The following is a 10,364-nucleotide window of genomic DNA, read 5'->3' on the forward strand; positions in this document are numbered from 1 at the left end:
CTTCATCAGCAACAAAAGCAAAAGCGCGTGATAGGGAAACAAGGGAGGGACATGCTTCAGAATGAGTTTTGCCGGGAAAGTGGGTGCCAGCTAAGGGGTGCGTTACCTATTCCTTTCCACCCTGTCATACCCAGTCAGTATTTGCCAGGCACTCAGCACAGCACCCTAAAGACATGAGAGCACTCCTATAACAATTAACAAGGCAACAACTGTTAAGTATACAGGAATGCGTTTCACAGAGGAAGCTTGCAACAGGCCAAGGTACGGTTAGAGAGTGAGGAAGGCAGCCTTTCAACCACATCTGCACACTCATAGGCCATCTTGTCATAGCCTGCCCACTATCTGAAGATCATTTTCAGATCCAACGTTTCTCTCCTTAGCTATGAGAAGTGATGGCACAACACAGTCCTTGGGAAGGCTTACACATACCTACTCATAAAAGCGAGGGAAAACCAAACAAGCCTCAGCCCTTCTGAAGCAAACCAGCCCAAGCTGCAGAACTGCTTGCAGTGGCTCTGACAGGCAGAGGGACCTGGCTTGCCTCACAACAGTGGGTGATGAAAACACCATAACTTTTAAAGTTTGGAGGTTAGCCACAGGTTGTGCAGGACTGTAATAAATACATTAAAGAGAACGGACACACTTTGGCTTGCCTGATGGGAGGCCCATATTTGCGCACAGAGTCTCTCTCCCCATATGTGACATAAAGGAGATCAGCTGTGTCTAAAAACCCTCCTCAAATTTCTGCTCCATCCAGGAGGTGCCGGTGACTGGCCAGGGGTCACAGGTATTGTTATCTTCTTCTAGGCCAGACAGGAAAGGTGCATGTAGCTCCAGACCAAGAAAACCACTACCATGTTCTGAGGTGAAATATTACCAAAATGGCAATATTCCTCCAGCTCTGCTCAGTTTTTTTAATTGTAGAAACCTTGTTCCCGTCTGAGGGGAAAAAGACAGGCAACAGCTCATGTCCACCTCTCCCCCACATTCCTCCCTTCCCCAACATATAGCGAGAGAGAGAAAACAACATCGAGATTTCCTGCAGCTATGCACAAAGTCTTGCAAGATAAGCACCTCTTTCAGATAAGCCTTATCAATCCTCAATGGAGTGAAGTAGAAATACAGAACTAATTCAGGCCCAACATTTTCTTTTCATGATATTTATCAATATATATGAAATATAGATACTCTAGGTAACACTCTAAATAACATAGCAACCAGTGTAATGTAATGGCTGGAGCTAGCAGTAGTTCTAGGAGGAGGGAGCTGTATCAACCTTGTACAAGCATCCTTTGAGTGGCAATAAAACAGCAAAACTACAAGAGCGGGAGGAGACAGGACACATCTGGGCACTCAGGGGCTGTGGACATTATAGCAAAGTAGTCTGAGAAGTGTAAGAGCAAATTCACAACCACCTGAGACTGATAGCTTATGGAAACACACCTGTCTGAAGCAGTATTTTTGTCCCTTTAATTTCTCACTCCTCCATTTGTCATTTTAGTCATCTGTTTAATCACTGTTCACTCCTTACACCAAGACTTTTGTAACAAGGACTATTCCTACCTTAGGATACCTAATAGCACCCTATGTACAGAAACCCTGCTCAGTGCTGTTATGCTCCCCTCTCCATCAGTAGGTTTTCCCCCCATAGTCCTGGGCAAGCCAAGTCCCTCCCCCAGTTTCCCAGTCAAAAAAAAAAGGGGGGCTAATCTTTAACTACAAATTCTGAAGGAGACAAGGAGCAGGGACAGAGTATAACACAGACTAATTAGTGACTGAAATGTCTCTTATGCTCATGATTATGAACACCTGATTATATATTACCAAATAGCTTTCACCTGCTTCAGTGTGGAACGGCTTGGTGTTGTCTTAATGATGGTCTGCCTTTTAAAGTGGACCTGTCAAATATCAGGAGTTTCCTACAAGCATCTCTGTTTTTTAACCACCCTCTGCACCTTATTTTTCCTCCCAATTAGAAAAGTTGGAGGAACTTGCACTCCTCCAACTGCTGATGTTATTTCGCACTGGTTATTGTGGCTAGTGCATTTACAGTACTCAAAGCTAGATGCAGGAAGTGGGATTTATTGTCTGGTTGGGTAAAGTTCTAGAAGATGACAGTTAAAAGCACTATTAAGCATAGCCTTAATCAAAGTTGTTAAAATATGCTTTTCTACCCTTCTATACTTGTATATGGTACATCTTATATACACTAGTTTCAAGCATCACAAGTTTGTGGAAGGCTGCTGTCAGAAAGTCCATCATTCACACTCTCTGTTCCTACCTGCAGAATCATGAAGTAGAGGTTTGGTTACTATCTTTTCCTTTTCTTTGTAACCTCAACGACTGAAGTGGGTTTACATTATAAACCCATATATTTTCTTCTGTCATCTGTCACTCTATAATCTCGCTATCCAAATTTACTTTCTTTATTCAGGAAAAAAAATTAGAGTTATCTTGGAATTCTAAGAAGGGAAGGGTGAAGGGAAGGAAGCTTTTTTAAAAAGGAGAATCATTTTAAAGAAAATAAAGATCTGAATTTTGTAAATGTTACAAAGTCTCAGAAGTTGAAGCCAAAAAACAGTACAAATATCACAAAAAATAAATTCAAATTAGAAATAGAAAGGCAATGATATTTTTTAAAAGATGTGTGTTATCGTTTGGCTGAAACATTACTAATAAAAGCTGCAGTGAGTGACAGTTAGGCTGCTCTTTCACAAGAGCACAGCAGTATGCACCAACATAAAAACTGAGACTGTCCACAAAGCTTAACCACTTGATTTCCTAAGTAACTGCCTTTTGTTTTAAAGACTTCAATTTGTTGGACGAGAAGGAAGTGGTAAGCCAAAGGATGATTGAAATCTATGATCTGTCACCACAGAGGGAGCTGATGCCTAGCCATTGTAAAAACAAAAACTAGTAAAACAGAAAATGAGATAAACCAGAGTGATTAAGTACAAGATGGTTGCTGTGACTTGCCTATGAATTATGAGAAAGTGGTGACTTCATTGCACATGAAGCTCTGTAAAATAATAATACTTAGGCATGCAGCTTTCTCATGTCCATAGGACTGTGCACATTCTGCACATGAAATTACTTCTTCATGTTCTTGGGAAATAATGTGATTGCATCTCAACTGACCACATAGGGCAGTTATTTCTGGTGACCATGGATTGCAAGCAGTAGAGAGTAAAACATGCACTAAAATGATACCCATACTAGGCTCAGTGAGAAGGCTGGTGCCTTCTCTTCCTACAGCAGTGCTTACTACAACTTCTCAGCCAAGGACCACATAGCATACCAGGGAACATTCACTTCTGTATGCCTGTAATACACCATTCAGACATACCTTAAATATCCACTATACAGGCCTCATAACTTCCCTCTGAGAAAATATGAATGAAATATGAATGAAACCTTGTGGGGGGGGGGGAGCTAAAAAGGCTATTTTCCTTTTTGATACAGCAAAATGGGGTATAGAGGAAGGAGTCTTGATAGACTAAAAATACTTGATAGACTAAAAATAGTTTGGTCATAAAGCCAGTTCTTTTGTCCAGTAGCTCTACAAACAACTGCATTTGGGGATTTACTGATGCTGTAACCATGAACAAGCTGTCAAAGTCAAAATATGCTTTATTATTCCTGATCAGTGACAGAAACTCATAACGACATTTCCAGGGCATTCATGGGCACTGCTAATACTTCTGCAGCAGAAGTGACAGAAATTTGGCAAATGCTGTATATGACACAGAAGAGTTACACAGTTTTTCCTCTGCCGAATAGTTGTTCTGAAACTCTGTAAACCTTCTTCAGTTAAATAAATATGGCTGAAGACAGCAGTTTTTCATTTCTGGTGGCTCCAGGACTGTAGCAACTACCTCTGAAATGAATATCCAGTCTGTCTACAAGGTAGCCAGCACATTTTTGCTCAGTAAAAAGGATTCCCTTTGAGCTCCTGGCTTTTCTCTTCACCATCTCTCTCTCTCTCTTTGAACCAAAATTAAGTTGAATAGCACAGACAAGTCAAATTGAAAAGCTTGAAAAACACCACTTTAATTATCAGAAGAGGTATCAGTTTCAGTTTCTCGCTAACTGGTAACTCCCATAAGCAAGCACTGAAAATTTATCTCATATTAACAATACATCTCTGACATATCCAAGATCCGTATTCTTCCCTTTGGCCAGGTCTGTTCTGCAGATATCGGTTGGCCTTGCCATCTCAGTTTCAGCAGCCTTGCCACAGTGGGTAAAAAACAGATGGCTGAAGATGTTACTGTCTCCAGCCACCTGCCTTCCCCCAGTAAGTAAATCAGCTCCTGAACTACAACAGGATTAAATTAGCATATTAAGATTAATCAAAATCACCAGACTGAAAATTGTAGCAGCAAAGAATTTGCCCATTTCTAGTGACAGCTTCAATATTGAACTAAGCAGCTCAATATGCAAAACTAACAGATTTCAGCAGCTTCTAATTATAACAGGCTTCTCTCAGGCAGATATATGCCCTTTTTATTCAGTCAGTGTTTTCATGCCTACCCCCAAAGGTTTCATATTTTGCGATACTACTATTTCAAAAAAAAAAGGCTAATAAAACAAAGTAATGCTAATTATAATAATCATTAGCATAACTGTTTATCATCAAGAGCATGTTTTAACCTCTTAATTTCCCTTACTGAGAAGTTCTTCCTAATATATTCTTTATTTAATGCTAACATACTGTAGCAAGTTTTGTTCTTCCATGCAGGTTTATCATTCTGAAGACAAGAAAGCCAAGCAGAGGTCACTTATGTTTAATCCCAAACTTCTAAACTTGAAGTAGAGAGTTTGAACAAAAAAGCCTTTCTGGCCCAATATCTGACCTCGAGACTATGGGGCTAACACCACTCTCAGCGGAGTTTATTGGTGTTCCTCAGTGGAACTGGAATGGTTATAATCCAGCAGACATACCTACGTGCCTGGACAACCTTGCCTTATCAGCAGKCTTAGTCCCTTCAGCATTTAATAATCCATTTTTAACACTTGAACCCCACTAACTGGTGATCATAGAAAGCCAAAAAGAAATTCATCACAGAATTCTTCTCTCATCCTCCTATCAGAGTTTGCCCCACATGGAAGAAAGTAGTTGAGCTCAAAAATTTCACAGATAGTCTAAAATCTGCAATGTTTTTTCAAGGGATTAGTCGTGTGCCTATGGATCACAGTATCTTGGTGTATAGCTGCACTGCTCAATAAAAGACATCCAGTGTGGAAGCCACACACTGGACACCTAATCAACCACATCATCTTCTTTTTAACTCACTCTTTACCTCTGTTTTGGACCACTCCAACAAGCACTCTGTAAGACAGTGCCCAGACACACCAGGAGTTGCTCCCAAAATAAGGCTGCACTGATTTTGACTCCCTCCCCTGTACACAGTCCTTTAACACCATCCCAGTAGATACTGCATCTTCAAACACTCCCACATGCCCTCATACCACATCCCAAAGTATGAAATACATAACTTTAATTTTGTGCACTAAAAAAAAACATCTGGTGGGTTGCAAGACAGCCCCTCTGTTATTTCAAGCACTCTGAACTGTTAGGAAACATAGATATGTCTTCAGGCCAGAGGGGACCTAGAGAAGATTGAAGCCAATTTCTACTTAGGGTGCATTAGAACTAGTCATGACATTTAGTCCAAGGACTAGGGTTTGATCCATGGCCATATTTCTTTAGCAATACAGCCATTGCTTAATGTCCACTCTGTCTTCCTGGGTGCCAGAGAGTCCCAGGTTAAGGCTGCCCTTTATAAAATCTGTAGTCCCTTGGGTTACAGCTGGTTAACATGGAGATGCTCACATATGCATAATGCTAAGATATCATTTTACAGCACAAAAGATCTTCTGCACTAGCACAGGGCATAGGCACTCAGGCTGTGTTTATTCTTTCTGACTCTGAGGCCATCTGGCACTACTGAAGTCTATTATCATCCAAAAAAGAGTGCCCGCATCCAAACTACCTATTGGGCATGGTGCCTGGCCCATGCTAACTCTCATACCATGCCCAAGAATTGTTTGGAAGAAGCCTGGGCCGACCTCCCAGGCAAAAACCATTCCAGGGACCGCTCTAACAATTTCACAGTGTAGACAATGAAGTTAGTGCTTGGTCCTGTCTTCTGGCACTGTTTAATTTCTCGTATAAGCATAGTCTGTTTAATTCAAAAAAGGATATTTCTTTCATGAAGCATACTTCTCTCTCAGAGTGGCATAAAGCACTTCACATTTACTGCATGCTAAGGATGTCTTCACAGAACAAAAAGCTTCTGGAAGTTAAACCACACACAACTTACTATATCCCAGAAACACTGTAAATAAAGCACTTGAAAGAATGCCAATAAACCGATGAAGGAAAGATCCATAATACCATTCACAAACTCTCTTAAATAATAGCGTATTTGCTTCAGCAAAATGCATATGTATTTTTGAGTGTGTAAAATCTCTCACTGAATATTCAATACACAGAGATCTTTGCAGTGGACAGAGCTCTAGAGAAGCTCAGGCAAGCCAGGCTACCTGGGGTGCACAGAGGAACACGCTAGCACCAGCCAAGCCGGAGAAAGCAGTCAGCTACGTGTTCAGAAACCAAAAAGATTTCAGGACTCTGAGGCATCATACACATGCGGGTGAGYATGGCTTTCACTCATTTGGCTTTCTCTCATTTGTGAAGAGACCAGTTACAAATGGAAAAAAATCAACACACAAAAACAAACAAGGAGGCTTTAAAGGCTCCTGATGCAAGCTATACACTCTGTGACTACTGTAAACAAAGTAAGACAAGCAAAAAAACTCAGCTTCTTCTCCCATTTATCCAAGTGTAAATGCTAAGAAATTAGAACAAAAATTTCTATAAACATGAGGTGTTTTTCAAACTCCACCAGCCACAGAGCTACCACAAAACAAGATGCTTTACAACCCCATTTCTTCTGCCTTTTTTTTTTTTCTTGATTGGTGCTCAGAAACTGCTTAGTGTATCATCACTTCTGTTAAAACCACAAACATTTTCTGAAATAATTTTCAGTGTACTGGCTTTGACAGCTTCACTTATCAGGGTACAAACACACACMCACCCACAGGACAGTGGCATCTAGTATGGCAATCGCCAATACATCGGAACTCAAGGGTGGAAGGGACCCCCTGGACCACTGACTTCAATCCTCTGCTACTGCAACCAACCATGGCATATGGTGCCAGTCATTTATCAAGCTCTGTCTTCCTAACTAGGTTATTTACCCCTAAGACAAGAAAATTTTCCCCAATTTTTGCTCTCTGACAGTTAGCAACCTTCTCCTAATTTTAAGAGTGAAGTTATTCATAGCAAGCATACACCATCCTCCCTTATGCCATCACTATCTTTGCTTAAATCATCCTTCTCCTCTCTCTGCTATTTACAGAAAGACCTGTCCTGCTCTCAACCTTCAGACAAACCAAACTCCTTTACAATATGTTGACACTGTCAGTGATAAAGCTCTGTGCACTTAGGGGTAAATCTTCTATAACTAGCACATATCTTTTGACATAAAGTCCAGTTATCTCATCAAGTTATCAGATTAGTTCAGCATAATCTTCCTTTGGTAAATAGGTTGCATTTTATTTTGCTTTTCTTTCATTGCCATACCTTTAATTTTTCTTTCATCATTTATTCTAATATCCTGCAAACCACTGAAGTCAGACTAATTGACATGAAGTGCCTTTTTGCCCTTTCGTAGGTATAGATATTTTACAGCAAAGGTTAATACACAGATGATAATCTCTCATCAGTTCGCAAAGATAGCATTTTGTAGCTTGGATTTCCTTATTTACTGTCTGGCTTTTACTAGCTTAACATTATTAATGAACATTATAAAAGTATACAACACAAACTTTATCCTTTACCTGTTTCTTATCTTGTGGTATATTTTTTATTATAACATGCATACTGAGAAAACCAGCAAGGAAGCTAGCCCAATACTGGGGAAAGCCATTGAAAATTCGATTTTTTAGCTTTGAACTAAATTAAATTATGGAATAAAGAGACTTCAATTATAAGAACATGTTATGTCACTGATTCTTCTGTAAAGAAAAACATACAAAATTCAAAACTGTTTGTTTGATAATCTTGTTAAAAGAGTTGAATTTCATGGGCTAATATATCCAGACTGGATCCTAATATGACCCTGTCTTAATATGCAGTTACGCAGCAGTAAATACCACTGAATGAAAATCTCAGAGTGCTACTGCAGTACAGGTATTAGTCAACAGCCTTAATAAGTTGACTTTGTAAGATTCAATCCACTTGCAAGTCTCAATGGGTACATGTTCCTATGCACCTAAAGCTGAAGTGGTCTTAGCAGATCGTAAAAGAAAAGACATTTTTTCCATAATTGAAAGTCCCTAAAGTGGTTTCATGGATTTAATTTAAGGGACCTCGTGAAATGAACATTCAGCAGAAAGAGCTTCAGCTGAAAACAATCTGTTTGTGAAAGCTATAAGCAATAAAAAAAAAAAATTGGATTGGAAGTTGGAAGCTAAAAGTAACTCTAGCAGCCACACCAGCACCCACCCTAATTTGCTGAGAAATTTTGAAAGTAGCTCTGCGAGTACCCTTGATTTGGGGATGCTTACAATTGCATCACGTATCACGTGCATACGTATCACGTGAGATGCATCATGGGTCAGTCATCTGAGCTTTTGACTGTGGATGCTGCTTTCTAGTAAAACCGCAGGCAGAAATACTGTTACAATTATGCCTGCTCTTAACCTCATTTCAATTCCTTTAGATTTATGTTTTGCTGTCTTTCCACAACTGTGCATCTGTTGTGACAGCTTCTGTATTCGGGCTAAGTTTCAGTATGCCTTCCGAATTTGCATAAATCACAAGCTGTAGCTGCCTGGTATTCAAATTAACATTTTATCATAAGCAGCCTTCCCCACTTCCATCAAACATAGGCCATTTCTTACTTCTGCCACCTATATATCAGCAAATGTTTTCTTCTCTCAACTCACAGATTCCTCTAATTTTCCCTAAATTTTCCTTAATATATGTCTGCGTGCCTTTTCATTCCTGCCAGCAACTACTTTCTGACTCTAGTAGACACAGTCACACTTTCTCTTCTTTTGATGTTTCTTCTTAATGCTAYAGTCATATATTATTAAAAATAGACAAACCAAAACACCAAGCTGCACATACACCTAGACATTTGCATTGATTTCCAGTGTGATTACATTATCTGTCTTTACCATTTTCTTGATGCTTCCCTGCTTATGGGTAGTTCCATTTAGTTCCCCATCCCTTACCCCTTCAATGATTGCTCATAGTTATGCACAGAAGTTATTCAATAGTCTTGTGAAACTTAAACAGCAAACTCTTCAGGCTATGAACTATTTGCTTCTCTCACATTTGCCTTTATTTGTTTTTGCAGAGTACTAGATGTACCTAAGGTTGAAATACGAAGTATAAGGGCCAATGCGATTAACTCCTCAAACCCCAAAGTTATATACCAGATTCATTTTCAGGCTTCATATTCTCCATAATGTATAATATAAATCTGGTTGGCACTTAAAAATGTGGATCCCAGTCTCAAAGTTTCCCAAAGTCAAGGGGACAGGTTGGATCCAGGAACTAGATTCATGCTTCTCTCTTAATCTAGACATAATGAGATACCAAATGTCTGGAGAAATAAGGCATATTGTAGACATAAATTTTTACCTTAAGCTACTTGAGAGATGACAAGTAAGAGCAATATTTTGAACTATCATCATCTTCTTTGCTGTGCAGATATGGTGTCCAAGCTCATATTCCCCACACATCCAAAACTTCCACTAATTCCTGCTGTCACTGCATAGACTTGTGAGCATCTGCAGAGAAATCTGCTCTAGGAAAACTATTTCTAGGGTTGATTTTGTCACCAGCAGGATCACACAGGTTCTGCTGTATGTTTATAATAACTCCTTTTACTGAACACTCAGTAGTCAACACTCACCACACAGAAGCACTTCATGTTGCTGCTACCATACTATCTCCTGGTAATATAAAAATAAAAATATTTCACCACAGTAAAATATCTACAGTAACACATGCTATATTTATTATTAATCCATGAAGATATTCTGCATGATTAAACTAATGTCCAGTATCTTAAATATTCACTTTTTTTGGTAAATCAAAACTCATTTTTAATTCCCTTTTCCAGAGCAGCTGCATATATCCAAAAAACAAGACTAAATGTTACTGCAAGAGAAAATAAAGATTAATCAACAGAATAGACAGAGACCGGAGAGTACTGTGCAAAAGGGAGATTCTTCTCATTTTGGAGGTGTACTTCATAACCACGTGAGTCCCCATCTTGAAG

This window comes from Apteryx rowi, unplaced genomic scaffold (assembly GCF_003343035.1).
Source record: "Apteryx rowi isolate R43461 unplaced genomic scaffold, aptRow1 scaffold_898, whole genome shotgun sequence".
Classification (NCBI taxonomy): Eukaryota; Metazoa; Chordata; class Aves; order Apterygiformes; family Apterygidae; genus Apteryx; species Apteryx rowi.